This window comes from Leptinotarsa decemlineata, unplaced genomic scaffold, assembly GCF_025532065.1.
Source record: "Leptinotarsa decemlineata unplaced genomic scaffold, Ldec_3_MD MMD2_tig00001064_RagTag_RagTag, whole genome shotgun sequence".
NCBI lineage: Eukaryota > Metazoa > Arthropoda > Insecta > Coleoptera > Chrysomelidae > Leptinotarsa > Leptinotarsa decemlineata.
Genome location: NW_027412558.1, coordinates 11246730 through 11261756, shown reverse-complemented (window position 1 = coordinate 11261756; position 15027 = coordinate 11246730). Strand labels below are relative to the sequence as shown.

At 30.9% G+C, this 15027-nt stretch overlaps 1 protein-coding gene across 1 annotated transcript in view; it reads right to left on the bottom strand.

The window, feature by feature from the left end:
* LOC111514283 (uncharacterized) overlaps positions 1 to 13283 on the bottom strand; it is a 211947-nt gene extending 198664 nt beyond the window's left edge. Inside the window, exon 1 of the mRNA XM_074175684.1 lies at positions 13067 to 13283. The gene's annotated coding sequence lies outside the window, so the exon portion shown is untranslated. The remainder of the gene's footprint in view (positions 1 to 13066) is intronic.
* Positions 13284 to 15027: the final 1744 nt, after the last annotated feature.

Sequence of the window (15027 nt, the reverse complement as noted above, 5' to 3'; positions counted from 1 at the left end):
GATAAGAAGTGATTTTTTCTTTTTGACATTTGAGGATGTAAGTATAGATGACTCACACAAATATATATATATATATATATATATATATATATATATATATATATATATATATATATATATATGTGCTCATTAAAAAACTCAAGTACTGTATAGTTTGGAAAGCCCCGTTGAAACTAGATGAACTTTGCATCAAGTTTGATAACTTTTATTTTTCAAAATTTGTTTTTAACATCAAAGAGGCTCTTAAAATATTATTATATTACAAAAAAAGAAATTCGGTGACGAGTTTAGTTAAAATAAATGATTTAGTACAGGTGTGCTTAAATTTTGATAAGTAGAAAAAGCAGGAATGCGGAAAAATAGTGAAAATATTAAATACTTATTATGGGTTTGAAACTTGGTGTGTGGGTATAAAATTACAAAAGAAAATGTTTTTATCCTTTGATATTTTTGGATATTTTGAAGAATAATGTCATTTTTCGATGTTTCTTTTTTTAAATGTCAATTTTGACAGGTTAAGGAAATCACGTGACCTATTTTGTAGACGCCATTTGACATCATTTCTTAAGTAAAATCTACTGCCAAAATCAAATTTCACATAAAACGATAAATAAAAAAGTTTCCCATTTGATGCGGACTTTATCGGTGACACCGATAAATATATTATATATTATATAAAACAACGATAAAAATAAAAACAACAATAAAAATTTATTGGCGCTCCGAACTATATAGGTTGCTCCCCAACTATATAGGTTGCACTATATCATTTACTTGAACTATACGATTAGGTATATATACGTATGATATGAATATAAGTATATATATCTGAATATATGTTTGAATATAAGTATGAAGTACGCTTGTGATCTATAGTGATTTGTTGTTTTTTGAAAGTATGAGTATAATTTCTCATCTTTTTTGATAGGTTAAATTGTTAAATACGAGGATTAGAACATTTTTGTTTGTGTAATATACTTTGAGTTTATGTAGTAACTTAGCAGAGTGAACTGAAAAGCTATCCCTATAAACCTTCAATGAGTTCTCCGAAACAGATTTTATTTTTTCAGATTGTGGAAGGTGGAAAAAACAAAAAAACGTTGATATAGTCCACGAAAAAAATCTGTTTAGTTCAATATTATTTCATGATAATCATAGCCCATTTGAAGTAAAATGATTTTATCTGTTGAGGAAACGAAGTAGGATGAAAATAAAAAAAAAAAAACAGAAATCTCGTGAAACCTCTTTCCTTTATATTGAACATTATAGATATAGCCTAAACTGATTTAACTGGTGAAAAACGAAGTGGTCCTGAAGTTTTGAGTCCCTTGAAAAACTTTCAAAAAATTATGTGGTCACTTTCTTTATTGTTTTAGGGAATTCAACTTGAAACAATAAGATATTTGATGATTCACAATGACTTCAAACAACATTAGGAAAGTAAAAAACCGTATATACAATAAACATATGGAAACCAAGTTTTCAACCAAGTTCAAATTATTTTGTTCAATTATTATAGGTTCATTCAAATTGATCATTATTCTAGCTAAATCGAATAGATTTAGATTCAATAAACTGGTACTTCATCTTTTTTGACGTCAATTCCTAATTAATATGATTCTACTAGATCGTTAATTCGTTCAAATAAATCAACAAAATCAATAAAAGCTAGATAAGACTTCATACAAATTCTTGGCAGTAATCCTTTGTAGTCAAAGGTAGTATCCAATTTCCTTCATTCAAGAGGAGAGGCTTGTTATTGTTTCACTGTTGATGAAACATTGTTTTCGAAATATGGTTTCTGTTACTTTTGGGTCGAAACATCGTGTAGAGAACTGAGAATCATTCCTTTTTCCAAAAAAATGTATACAAATATATTTCATTGCAAAAGCAACACTGTATTGGGATTTTTTATTTTATAACAAATGAAAAGGCAGGAGAATGAAAATAGTTGATTATAGAAATAGCAATTAGAAAGAACATAACCTAGTTAATGAATACCTAGTAAGTACATATAAGTGTAAGGATTCAATCGAAACCACGTAGAAGAGGAGGACATCCTCTTCCTTAGAATTATCCTCGAGTACATGTGCGTCATTTTATTATGTTATCGTATTACTGCAAGAAAATCGTCAATTAACCTTTTTTGACAAAAGATAAAGTACCTTCCACCCCTCATTTTGTTTCAGTTTTCTCTGAGCGGTGGAGAAACTGAAATTCAAGACCTACAGATCGAGTTACATGCAGATTTGCAAATCTTAGCCTTGGCAACGCAACTCGTTTATATTTTCATAAAGAACGCTCGTTCCAAGACGTAGGTGACACATTTATTGCTGATAGCGAAGTAAAACGATCTGCAACATAAACTCTAGTGAGATTTTTTGTTGAAATGCCGATAAACAATGAAATCGTCGAGAGTAAAACCCAGAAATATTTCTGAAGAGGAGTGAAATAAACTAAGAAGAATATTCATGTTTTCTCATTATTTTTCTCAGAAGAATCTGATGTGAATTGTTATCCGGAGGGTGGTGGTAATGATTGAAAATTTCACCATCTGAAAATCCAGAGATCTTTAAGGTGAAAGTGAAAAAGTAAAATATAAACTGAACGTTTTACAAATTTACAATGTTGTAAAACATTCAGTAGAAATAATATCAAATAAAATTATATTTAATTATGAGTTTATAAAATTATTACAATGTGTTAAAACAACGATAAAAATAAAATAAATACAACAATAAAAATTAATTGGTGCTCCGGGGCGACTTCAAATAAAATAAGTAAAAAAAAATTTTTTTAACGGTTTTATTGAAAGAAATTAATGATGTAGATAATGTACTAAAAACTGAAAAATAATTCAGAAGGTTCTAGGTAGCAGTCATCACAGCACTCTCTTCAGCAATCTACGGTATTGATCAGATGAAAAAATAATAAAATCGTTGAGCGTAGCGTAACCTGAGTAAATATGTAAATACTATGCCCAACGATTTTATTATTTTTTTATCTGATCTATATCGTAGATTGCTGAGGAATGTGGTGTGATGACTGTTAGCTAGGACCTTCCGTTTTATTTTTTAGTTTTCAGTACATTATCTATATCACTATTATCTTTTTTTTCAATAAAACCATTTAACTCAATTTTTTACTTATTTTATTTTCAAGTTTTCAGTTTCTAATTTTGTTACTCAATTCTTCTCATTCTGTTTAGTTCATTTAGTGCTTCAGTATTATAAGGTAATATAATAATAATAATAATAATAATAATAATAACACGTCTTTTTTATTTTCCACATACAGTACATCTATATTAAAAATGTTTTTAAAAAAAGTTGGAAAATAGAGAGCGAATTTCATTTTCTCTTCAATGAAGCAATCTCTTACTTCATCAGGAATATGTTCTGCCACTTAACTCTATATAGCATATTTTTCCTCAATAATAATAAGGTAGTAAGTATAGACAATATAGGTATATAGAATACATAAATTACATTAATAGCTATAGTAGGGTTGCAAGATAACACAGGAGAGCAAGTTATAATAAAACTTATAATTTAACTTAAAACTTGTAATACTGAGATTTTGCAAGGATTTAGGAATGGAGTTGCGCAACTTATAAATTCGATATGTAAAGGAACCTCTGAATGTTTCCGTTTTAAATGCCGGTGGAGATAACAAACCTCCGAATCTCAAATTCAAGTTGTGCACATCCGTTCTGAAAGTTATTTTTCTATAGAGATATATAGGAATTTTTGATAGGATAATTTGATGGTATCATTATACCATCAAATTATCATGCAAATTCATTAATTTGCATGGTGAATTCTTTTAAGTTCCATCTCCAACCATACAATTTCAAGCAATTTATGTGATATTCTTTGAAACTTTTTTATGCCGTATATCAATCTTAAACAAGAGTTTTGTACTTCTGGATTTTTTACTGGAAACAGTAGACAGATTTGGACCATATAACGAATGTAATCCGCCTTTTAGTAGCTGCAGCCATCTTGAATTTGCAACTTTTCCAAGTCAAGCAGCCCTGTCATTTGATACCCATATTGAAGTAGTTGTGAAACAATATGTAATCCACCATCTTGTATTTACAATGATACAGAATTTATGATGCACTGTTTGGAACTTTTGGTGTAGTAATGAATATTACTGGAGTTTTTAATTTAATAAATTTTATCTTTTAGAATTTATTAAATGTTATTGTTATCCAACTAAATGTCTGTACCAGATCAATCTGTCAACAGGAAAAGGGTCAAACTACAATTACTAAATTTCACCCAAACACAAAAGGCAAGCCAAATAAAACCGTTTGATAAAAAATAGTCAAGTTTCACGATGTTTCGACAGTATTACCACTCGTCTGCATTATAAGAGAATGTTCCAGTTAAGCATACAGAGTGAATCATTCAGTAAGAAAGCAACTTTCAGTCGTTTCAAAATCAAAGTTTGACTACCTTCAAAATTTACTTCAAGTTTGAGAAGCATAGTACATGCTTCGAGTCAAACATCAAACGACAGTTCAAAAAATGTTTGTTTGAAAGTGGTTGACAATGTTTCGTGGTGAATTTTACTAGTTCGGACTTTCGTTGCCTAGTATTATTCTAATATGTTTCGAAATCTATGAAAGAACAAATAAAATTAGGATGAATAACTAAAATGTCAATTATATTTTTAAGCAATAAATCATGATATGAAAATACAATAAAACGATGAGAATGAAAATCACCACAGAGTAAAGAAGAAATAAAAAAGATAAAAAATAAAAATAAGCAAACAGTTTTAATTGAAAAAATGTCAAACCAGGTGAAAAAATATTAAATTGTCGCAAGAATAAATCGTCACCATCAAGAGTATAAGAAAATCTTATTTAAAAAACATGTTTAGAATTCAAAATAATGGTCTAATACAAAGTCGCTGTCTTCAATTCTAACTTTTATTATTTTTGAAAAAATTTCAATTACTCCTGTATAAGATTACATTTTCCATTATCATGCCTGGATACGTATTTAAGTTATCAACAATCAAATCACTTTAGCATAACTTTTTTAAATTGAAGCTTTTTCTTTTAGGAAATCACCAACTTCATGTTTTGGCGAAACGATGTTCAGTGGAATTATGAAATATCGAAATTACTGACAATTTGGCTTTCTGTGTATTTTATCTGTTAGGTGTTTTTTTGAATGTCTCTAATGAAAAGTATATTCTCCGGTATTATTAATCTAAAAAGACTTATTCGGTTTTGATTCGTGATGATGGTTATAAAATAATGTTGAAGATGCAAAAGAATCAGTAGACATGTTGAAATTTCAACAGACAGGATTAATTATTATCAAACATTTTTTTCAATGACAAAACACAAGCACTACAAGAAAATCTTCCAGAGGCTCTAAGAGCGGTGCCTGTGCTAAAGTAGCGATTCAAATTGGATTTGAAGCGATTTAAATTGGATTTGAAGAAAAATTGTCATTCAAATTAATCTCCAGCGATTCAAATTGGATTTGATTGGATTTGTGCCGGTCTTAGTGGAATCAAATGTGCCAAGTCACTTAAACACCTACCGTGAAAGTATCTATAAAAGGGTGACAAATCTCCAACCTTTCTTCGATGTTCCAGACTATCAAGGTTGCAAGTGATGTTCGTGTCTCCAATCAGGCGAAGGACTCTTTTCTGGATGGAATCCAGCATACATTAGAACAATACTTCAAAAAAGGTCTGATTTGAGCTTTGTGAAGCTTCAAAAGTTGCTGAGGTGTGTAAAATTTTCTGGTTCGGAACAGCGTTCCAAGCTTTTGAGAAGGAGCCTTCGCAATTCCAGCGACATGACTGCGCCAAGACAAATTGGTGTCCATTTTAAGCCCCCAACAAACTCATCGAAACAGATATCGGAATTGTCTCTCCAGATATCATTTATCTTTTTGGAGAAAACCGATGCCTGAGTTTTCGTGCAATTGAATTGAACCTGATTATCTTTACTCCAATTCGAAATTTCTTCTGGATCCTCTTTAAGATATGCAACCTCCTGCTGACGGTGAAGATGTGCATCTGCAGAGGAAGTCCTGGAATCCAACTGGAATGACCAGACAGTAGTGATTATGAAGTAGTGATTTTCCATATTTTTCAAGAGTGAAGCAAATGTAATTGTAATCACACCAAGTGTGATTACAGGTATTATTACTATGCCAGAGAAAGGTGATATCACATGGACATTGTGAATCTACGTGGAATGATATTGAACTTTCAAAAGCCTTATATGATAATATAGGGTTTGAACCACTCGATACATACTCCTCTAAAGCTCTTACGCTGATGAGTTAATTCAAATAAACTATACTGAATATTACTGGAGTTTTATCCCAACACCAAACCGTTATTTTTAACACCTCGACACGTGTTTCGATCACCAAGTGATCCTCTTCAAGAGGAAGATTAAAGTTCCTTGGTGATCGAAAGATGTGTCGAGGTGTTTTATTTTCAACCGAAAAATTATCAACCAAATATAATGAAGAGTGTACAAAAACGAGATACTTGTACATCAGGAAGATATCAAAAACGCTTGAAATTTGAGATTTGATTTATACATTTTTCAAAACCTATACAGGGTGTAACTAAATAAGTGTAAAACATTTAAGGAGGTGATTCATCGGCGAAAAAAGATGGGATCTTTCTTATAAACTTCATTGAAGCATCCCTTGTAAAGATATAGCCCCTTAAAGGGGGTACATAAAATTTGTATACCAATTTTTTTCACAAGCACTAAAAAAGTTACAATATTGAAATTGACCTGACGTCTTGTACTATCAAAAAGACACTCAGCCAGTAATTTATTTGGTTTACCCCATGGTTGTAAGGGGTGGAAAACGCAACCCCTAAAATTTATTTCCAATGTAACTTTTTATCTTATTTTTTGTTTACCATTTAAAAATGTATTTCCGATAGCCTGTTTCATTCTAAACAAAAAAATGTATCTTGGGTTTTTTGCCCAAAACAAACCAGTTCGCAGCAAAACATTATTTTACGAACAACTACACAGATACATCTTCATAAATGCGAAAATATGAAACTATGTAGTAGGTCGCTATATAGAGATAGTGACAATTGAATTGATATGACGCTGTCAGTTTGTGAATTTTCGAAATTGAAATAATACTAATTATGTGTTGTTGTACTGTTCTTAATTTGTTACTTTAATAATTCACTTGTTATTAAAATGGCATACATAAATGAGTGAATGGCTGATGTGCATTACGTTTACGGTCTGTCGCAGGGGAATGGGTTAGAAGCTTCTAGAAGATAATATGCTGAAATGTGTCCTCAACGGCAGCATCATTCACATAGAATATTTGCTCTACTTCATCAACGATTACGAGAATATGGTTCATTCGACAAAAGAAAGCAGGATTGTGGTCGCCATCGAAAAGTACGAACACCACAGCTTGAGGAAGCAGTACTTAATTTTATTGAAGAACAACCTACTACCAGTACTAGAAAGATTGCTTTCCAGCTAAATGTTGATCATATGACGGTATTTCGAATTTTAAAGGAACAATTCTTACACCCTTACCATCTGCAACGAGTACAGGCACTGTTACCGCGAGACTTTCCGAACCATCTTGAATTTCGCAATTGGATGCTGGAAATGATTAGAAGAAATTGTGACTTTCTGAAGACGATAGAATTCACAGACGAATGTAGTTTTTCTCGGGACAAGATTATTAATTTTCATAATCACCACATATGGGCTGATGAAAACTCTCACGCTATTGTCGAAACTAACAGTTTTCTCTTAACGTGTGGCTCGGAGTTATTGGGGATTATTTAATTGGGCCTCATTTTCTACCTCCTCGATTAAATGGTGAGGCATACGTTCAATTTTTAAGAGAAGTGTATCCAGTACTGCTGGAGGAAGTTCCTTTGGGCGTCAGAAGGGATATGTTTTTTATGCATGATGGGGCTCCCACCCATTTTAGTCAAGTAGCACGTCAGCATTTAACTGAAACATATGCAAATCAGTGGATAGGTCGAGGAGGACCACAGAACTGGCCCGCTCGATCCCCGGATCTCAATCCTTTCGATTTCTCTATTTGGAGCCATTTACAGCATTTGGTTTATCGTACTTCTGTTCGCAATGTAGAGGACTTGAGAAACTGCATCATCGATGCGTGCAGGGTAATCATAGAGACTCCAGGAATATTTGAGCGAATACGTGGCTCAATGCGCCGACGTCTAGACGCATGCCTAATGTCTGAAGGTAGACATATTTAACATTTACCATGATTTCTACATGTTGTGTGTTTTGTTAATAATAAATTAGTTTTGTTTATTACCCTTCAATCGTTTAATGCAGGTACTAACTACGAAATAACAATAAATCCAGTTCGAAACAGACTATCGGAAATAAATTTTTGAATGGTAAACGTATAATAAGACAAAAAGGTACATTGGAAATAAATTTTAGGGGTTGCGTTTTCCAACCCTTACAATCATGGGGTAAACCAAATAAATTACTGGCTAAGAGTCTTTTTGGTAGTACAAAACGTCAGGTTAATTTCAATATTGTAACTTTTCCAGTGCTTGTGAAAAAAATTATTATACAAATTTTATGTACCCCCTTTAAGGGGCTGTATTTCAACAAAGGATGCTCCAATGAAGTTTAAATGAAAGATCCTACCTTTTTTTCGATGAGGAATCACCTCCTTGAATATTTTACAGTTATTCAGTTACACCCTGCATAATTAGAATCACACCATTTAATCTACTATGCACGTATTTGGTGGAAGTCTCTTGGATATCGCGGGTATTCACACTATACTAGAGAATGATGTAAATAGTAAAACTTCATGAAATCGGAATAATAGATAGATCACTCAGATTTATGAAAAAACATGTTATTGAGCCTTGAGGGACACCCCAGAACTCCTCCTATCTGTTTTGAAAAGCTCTCAACTATCACTAATGTAGGGTTCGAATCAGTCAAAATACACTGCTCTAAAAAAGTGAATTCAAGTGTATCTACTATACTGGCCTGCCTAATTCAATTCAAGAAGCCTATTCAAATAATACTACAAGGCATTTGAAATATTTGGAGAATGATGGTGACCTGTGATTTCAAGAGCATTCCTTTTTTCATCGACGATTTCTCGTCTAGAAGTTGAAGAGGAAAGTGATGACACAACAAAAAATCAACAAAAAACAATAGCAATTGACCTTCCAACCTGAGACGGTGGCAACAAGATCCCACTGAATATTCATCATCTAAAAAAACTACATCCTCTTTGAAAATACCATTTTCAAGTTAAAGATGGAAGCCTTACTCTCAAGCAACAAATCTGCCTTTTTCCTTTTTAGAATGGACATCCTGATAGACGACATACCGAACTCTTATGAAATATAATAAATCCAAGCGGATTTTTTATAGTGTCGGGTCATGCGATATGCAAATTGATTTATTTTACGAAATTATCTTGTTGAATATGGCATCTTCGCCATCTACTCGCCAAACCTGTATAAGTTAGTAATTTATAGCTGGAATTCTAAGTTGAACTGGTATTCACTTTCACTACTTACAACGAAAGATTATTTCAAAGCGAATCAATAGAAAAAAATAGTTATTCAAAGTACTTATAATAAAAACAAAATTTGACGCTCAAGTTGTTTAAATTAATAGAACATTTTTTATGTTAAGTGATTGTTGCTACATATGGGTAGTACATGTTATTAAGAGGGAAATTGTGAAAATTCCGAGAGAAAAAAAATCTCATATGTAACACTTTCAGCGAGTCTTAAATGAACCTCAATCAAGAGTTAAATTATCGAAAAATTTGTTATATAGGAATTATCAATATCAAATCATTTTGAAATTATTCACAAATATATCTGTACTTCGGAAGTAGAAGAATCAATTTCTCTCCCTACCTACACAGATAACATATCGCACCGATGGTCATAACATAAATGTGAGTATTGAACAAAAATCATTTTTTGTGGAGGAAAATCAGTTTTTATCGACCTTCTTTGGACATTTTTACCTTCCAGAGAACTTTATACACGTATTGGAGGACAAACTTTATAGTTTACCTCGATAAGTTACTGCATCAATTCAAAGTATTTTTCACAATTAACTTGTATTCAATAATTTTGCCCATAAAAACGAGCTAAGTAACTATGCAATACTTATCTGAACGTTTCGGATGCTAAAATCAGTCTTCGATAGATGTCAAAAAAGTTCTATAATGTCAAAAAAGTTCTGTAATGCCAGTGTCATTGATTGCCTTCTGAAACATTCGATGATGATAACAATGATTTGTTGCAAATACGCCAGCATCCATATCTTGAGTTTTTATCAGACTTTTTTTAAATTAATTGTAGCATTTATATCACTAATTATGCATAATTGACAAAAAGAACGACATAACTTCAAAGAAATTCTACAGAAGTTGGGCAATTATTAATGAAAATGAGTATATTGTTTAAACAATTGGAGATACTGATATGAGTAAATAATAACTTTGTAGGTATTCTATCCGTGAACAAAATTGTTTTGATGGTCAATTGACGTATTTTCATTATTTGACAAGTTATACGTCATGAAAATAATGAAAATGTCAAAAATGTATATTTTGAGTGATCAATCATAATTATGATTAGTTACAATTTGAAGATCAATATATCCTGTATACAAAAGTTCTGAATGTCCATAATTGTATCTCTAATTGTTTCAAAGTTACACTCTTCCGTTTACTATTTTGTGTAGCAATCCTGTGAATGATATCTGATTCAACTCCATGAAAAATTTTCGAGATACAAACTGAATAGAGAAAAGTGTTTTTGAATAATTCAGTGTGTATATAAAAGAATTTGTTTCGAAAATATTGTTCTTTCGTGTAAATCAAGATTTATATGAAAGTAGCTGTTTCGAAAAGGCTTTTCTTCCAGTTTGTTTTTCCTTCCTTTCTTTGAAAGATTCACACATATTTTTGTATAAATATGGAGAAGTAGAAAGCCAAAACCTTCCTTTTCCAAAAATTAATCTCTCCTAAAAATATATTTACCTACCCCTTTCTATTTAGAGCCGTTAGTTACATAACAAATGACGTAAGTAGCTGCTATCGTGTTATATTAAGAAGTATGGAAAACAATTGATTTTTATTTAATTTTATTGCATATAACTGTTCATAAAATAACATTAACGTTTAGAAAAAATTATAAGAATAATCCTAAATTGTTTATAACGAATTGCAATTTGAAAAAATTAAAATATATTTTTTTATTCAGTATCTTTTCATTACAACCAGAGTGGCAAAAACATTCTTTGCTACTGAATTTTTCTATTTGTTTATAAACAGTTTGTTAACAAATTACGTAATTAAACACATACAACCGCAATTAATTACTGTCATTTTGTAATATAAAAAACCTTGGAATCAAAACATTGAAAAAAGATTACTCTCATTTCTTTGATATTTATAAAATTATAATAAACAAAATAAAAAACATTTATGAAATTTCATCCCATAATTTCCTCAAGTATGCTTATAAGGCTGTTTTTTAAGTTGATTATTTAAACTATTATTCAACTATTTATCGGAGCAGATATCCGATAATAATTTAATTATTAACAAAAGCATAACTTCGTGAAAAATGAGGATAATTTTTTTTCAAAGGCAGCTTATTCTTGGAAATCTTTTTAATAAGCCTAAAGTTTTATCAAAAATTTGAATAAACATTTAATTTTTTGAAAAAGTATTTTCGGTGAAACGCTATTTTCAATGGCTATGCGTCTGTGGTAAAATAGGCGCGCAGAGCCCTGTTTTCAGCTTTAAATTAAAATCCAAAATTTCCTCCCCTTTGAGAATATTTTTGTTTCATCCTTTGAATATTTATAGGTCAATGTTATTAACAAAAAACCGGAATGTCTCACTTTTCCTTGATTATTTTGTTTATAACAATCGTAATTTTTTACCCACTATAAAATCCTTCAAGTATCTACATTTCTCTAGGGCTCATTCCGAATCGAATGAGCGCCTGCTCATATTTTTAGGAGCTTTATATCTATTTTTCACGATTTCCAACTTGTTGCCTAGACTAATAATCAATTATTGGTAAGCCAGAAGATAAGTTTATAATTTTGAATATTAACTGTGTTCTAAGTAAATATTTATGATATTTTACGTATTATTTTTCAAATCTCAAGAAAGTGGATTTGATTATAAACTTATATTAGGTACCTAGTATAGACATTTTGAAAGTCGTTGTCATTTTATGTTCTTGTAATAGTTTAAAAGATATTATTATCAACTTTGAACATTTTTATTTCAGACTTGCCTATGTGCTCAGTATTCAGTTCAGTTGTTAAATTTCAATTAGTCAAATTTTTATCTATCTTTTTTCATTAATGTTCACCATCAGTTATATTCATCAATATTTTCTCTAATAACTACCTGAATTTCTGAAAGATAAAAGTTTGGTGTGGTTCCTAATGATTTCAACATTCCTTGACTCGACTGGCAATACAATAATAATCGCATTTGAATAATTATACACCTTAGTGTCAAGATAAATCCACGTATATAATTCAAATCGTATTCAAATCGAATCTAATTATGAAAACAGTTCACTAGCACAATTACTATTGAAAATCTTCATTTTTAAAGGATTAGACGTCATGGCATCCCAGCTGAAAGCAACACAGTCCAAATCCAAGCAGACTAGTTGTAACGTAACAGTGATTAAAAAGTGATTGTGGTAACCTTTGAATATTGCATTGCGAGGTATTTCCACAACGAACGCAACACCTGATTGAAAACCAAAAATTTGACCACCGTCGATGAAAATAAGAGTAAAACTTGACCCACTTTCTTGCATGGTGACACGCATTCTTGATTATGTTTGTTTTGGTTTCTAATCGCTCCAAATCGGGCCGATTTGCACAACGAATAAAACTATCTGTGGTGCACGTTTAAAAGTAGCATCCCTGAAGGTGGAACCCTCTCGTATTGGCGAAACGCGGTAACGGTCAACAGTCTCGAAAAACGACTACTCAAATAAAGCTCCTACTTACAATTTTTGAATGAGCCGTCATGAACTAGGTTAACTCCATTTTCCAACATCTCGGAGCACTTTTCACAAATTCTTGTGGACTAAAACGCGGGCAAATTGAGAAAACACATCGCGGCGAATTGGGTTTCCAAACACTAGACACTGCCTACTAGATTTACCTTGCGCTCACTCTCGCGAGTCGGTGGTCGGTGCAGAACTTTTAAAGAACAAACGAAAGACATTGTATTATGAAAGTGTGCATGCCGATTGTTGATGGTCGAATCGGTAGTTGTCGGATGGAGTCGACGTGCGAATTTGGAGAGGAGATTTTGAAGGTTTTTCGGTTTCAGGCGAAGTTTATTGGATTTATAAAAAATTTTCGAGAGGTTAGATTCCAAATTGAAATTCTTGTTCAATAGCAATAGAGCTCCAATAAATATGAGCGATAGTCCACTGGATTCTACGGAAGCGTAGAATGGCCACATATTTTTATTATTTGTTTCCTGAAAATCACGACTTTGAAACTCGAAATTTCAACTTTAATCTCGAAATTTCAACTTCCAACTCGAAATTTTGACTTTAATCTCGAAATTATGACTTTAAACTAAGAATTACGCCTTAATCTCGAACTTTCAACTTTAAACTCAAAATTCCGACTTTAATCTCGAAATTACGACTTTGAACTGAAAATTACGACTTTAATTTCGATATCACGATTCCAAACTTAAAATTACGACTCCGGTCCCGAAATTTTTAATTTAATATAGAAATTTCAACTTCAAACTCGAAATTACGACTTTTATTTCGAGATTTCAACTTTAAACTGAAAATTACGATGTTATTCTCGAAATTTTAACATCAAACTCAAAACTTCCAATTTAATCTCGAAATTTCAACTTCAAACTCGAAATTACCACTTCAATCCAGAAATAACGAGTTTAAACTGAAAATTAGGACTTTAATCTCGAAATTTCAACTTCAAACTCAAAATTTTAATTTTTAACTCACCATTTCGACTCTGATCCCGAAATTTCGACTTTAATATCATAATTTCTTTTTTTAAACCCAAATTACGACTTTAATCTCTGAATTACAACTTGAATTTCAAAATTTTGTCGTAATTTCAACTTCAATCGCAAAATTACGACTTCAAACTGGAAATTTCTAATTTAAACTTTCAATTATTGAATATTTTAAACTTGAAATTTCGACTTTAATATCATAATTTTTTTCTTTAACTCCAAATTACGACTTCAATCTCTACATTATAACTTAAATTTTGAGATTATTTTGAGATTAGGGCGTAATTCCGAGTTCAAAGTCGTAATTTCAACTCAAATCGCAAAATTACGACTTCAAACTGGAAATTTCGAATTTAAATTTAAAATTATTAAATATTTTAAACTTGAAATTTCCACTTTAATATCATAATTTCTGTTTTTAATTTCAAATTTCGACTTTAATCTCTAAATTATAACTTAAATTTTGAGATAATTTTGAGATTACGGCGTAATTTCGAGTTCAAAGTCGTAATTTCAACTTCAATTGCAAAATTGAAGTTGAAATTTCGAATTTAAACTTTAAATTATTAAACATTTTAAACTTGAAATTTCGACTTTATTATCATAATTTCTTTTCTCCAAATTAACTTCAATCTCTGAATTATAACTTAAAATTCAAAATTTTGAGATAATTTTAAGATTGAGGCGTAATTTATAGTTCAGAGTCGTAATTTCAACTTCAATTGCAAAATTACGACTTCAAACTGAAAATTTCGAATTTAAACTTTAAATTATTAAATATTTTAAACTTGAAATTTCGACTTTAATATCATGATTTCTTTTCTTCAAATTACGACTTTAATCTCTGAATTATAACTTAAATTTCAAAATTTCGAGATAATTTTGAGATTCAGTCGTAATTTCGACTTCAATTGCAAAATTACGACTTCAAACTGGAAATTTCGAATTCAAACTTTACATT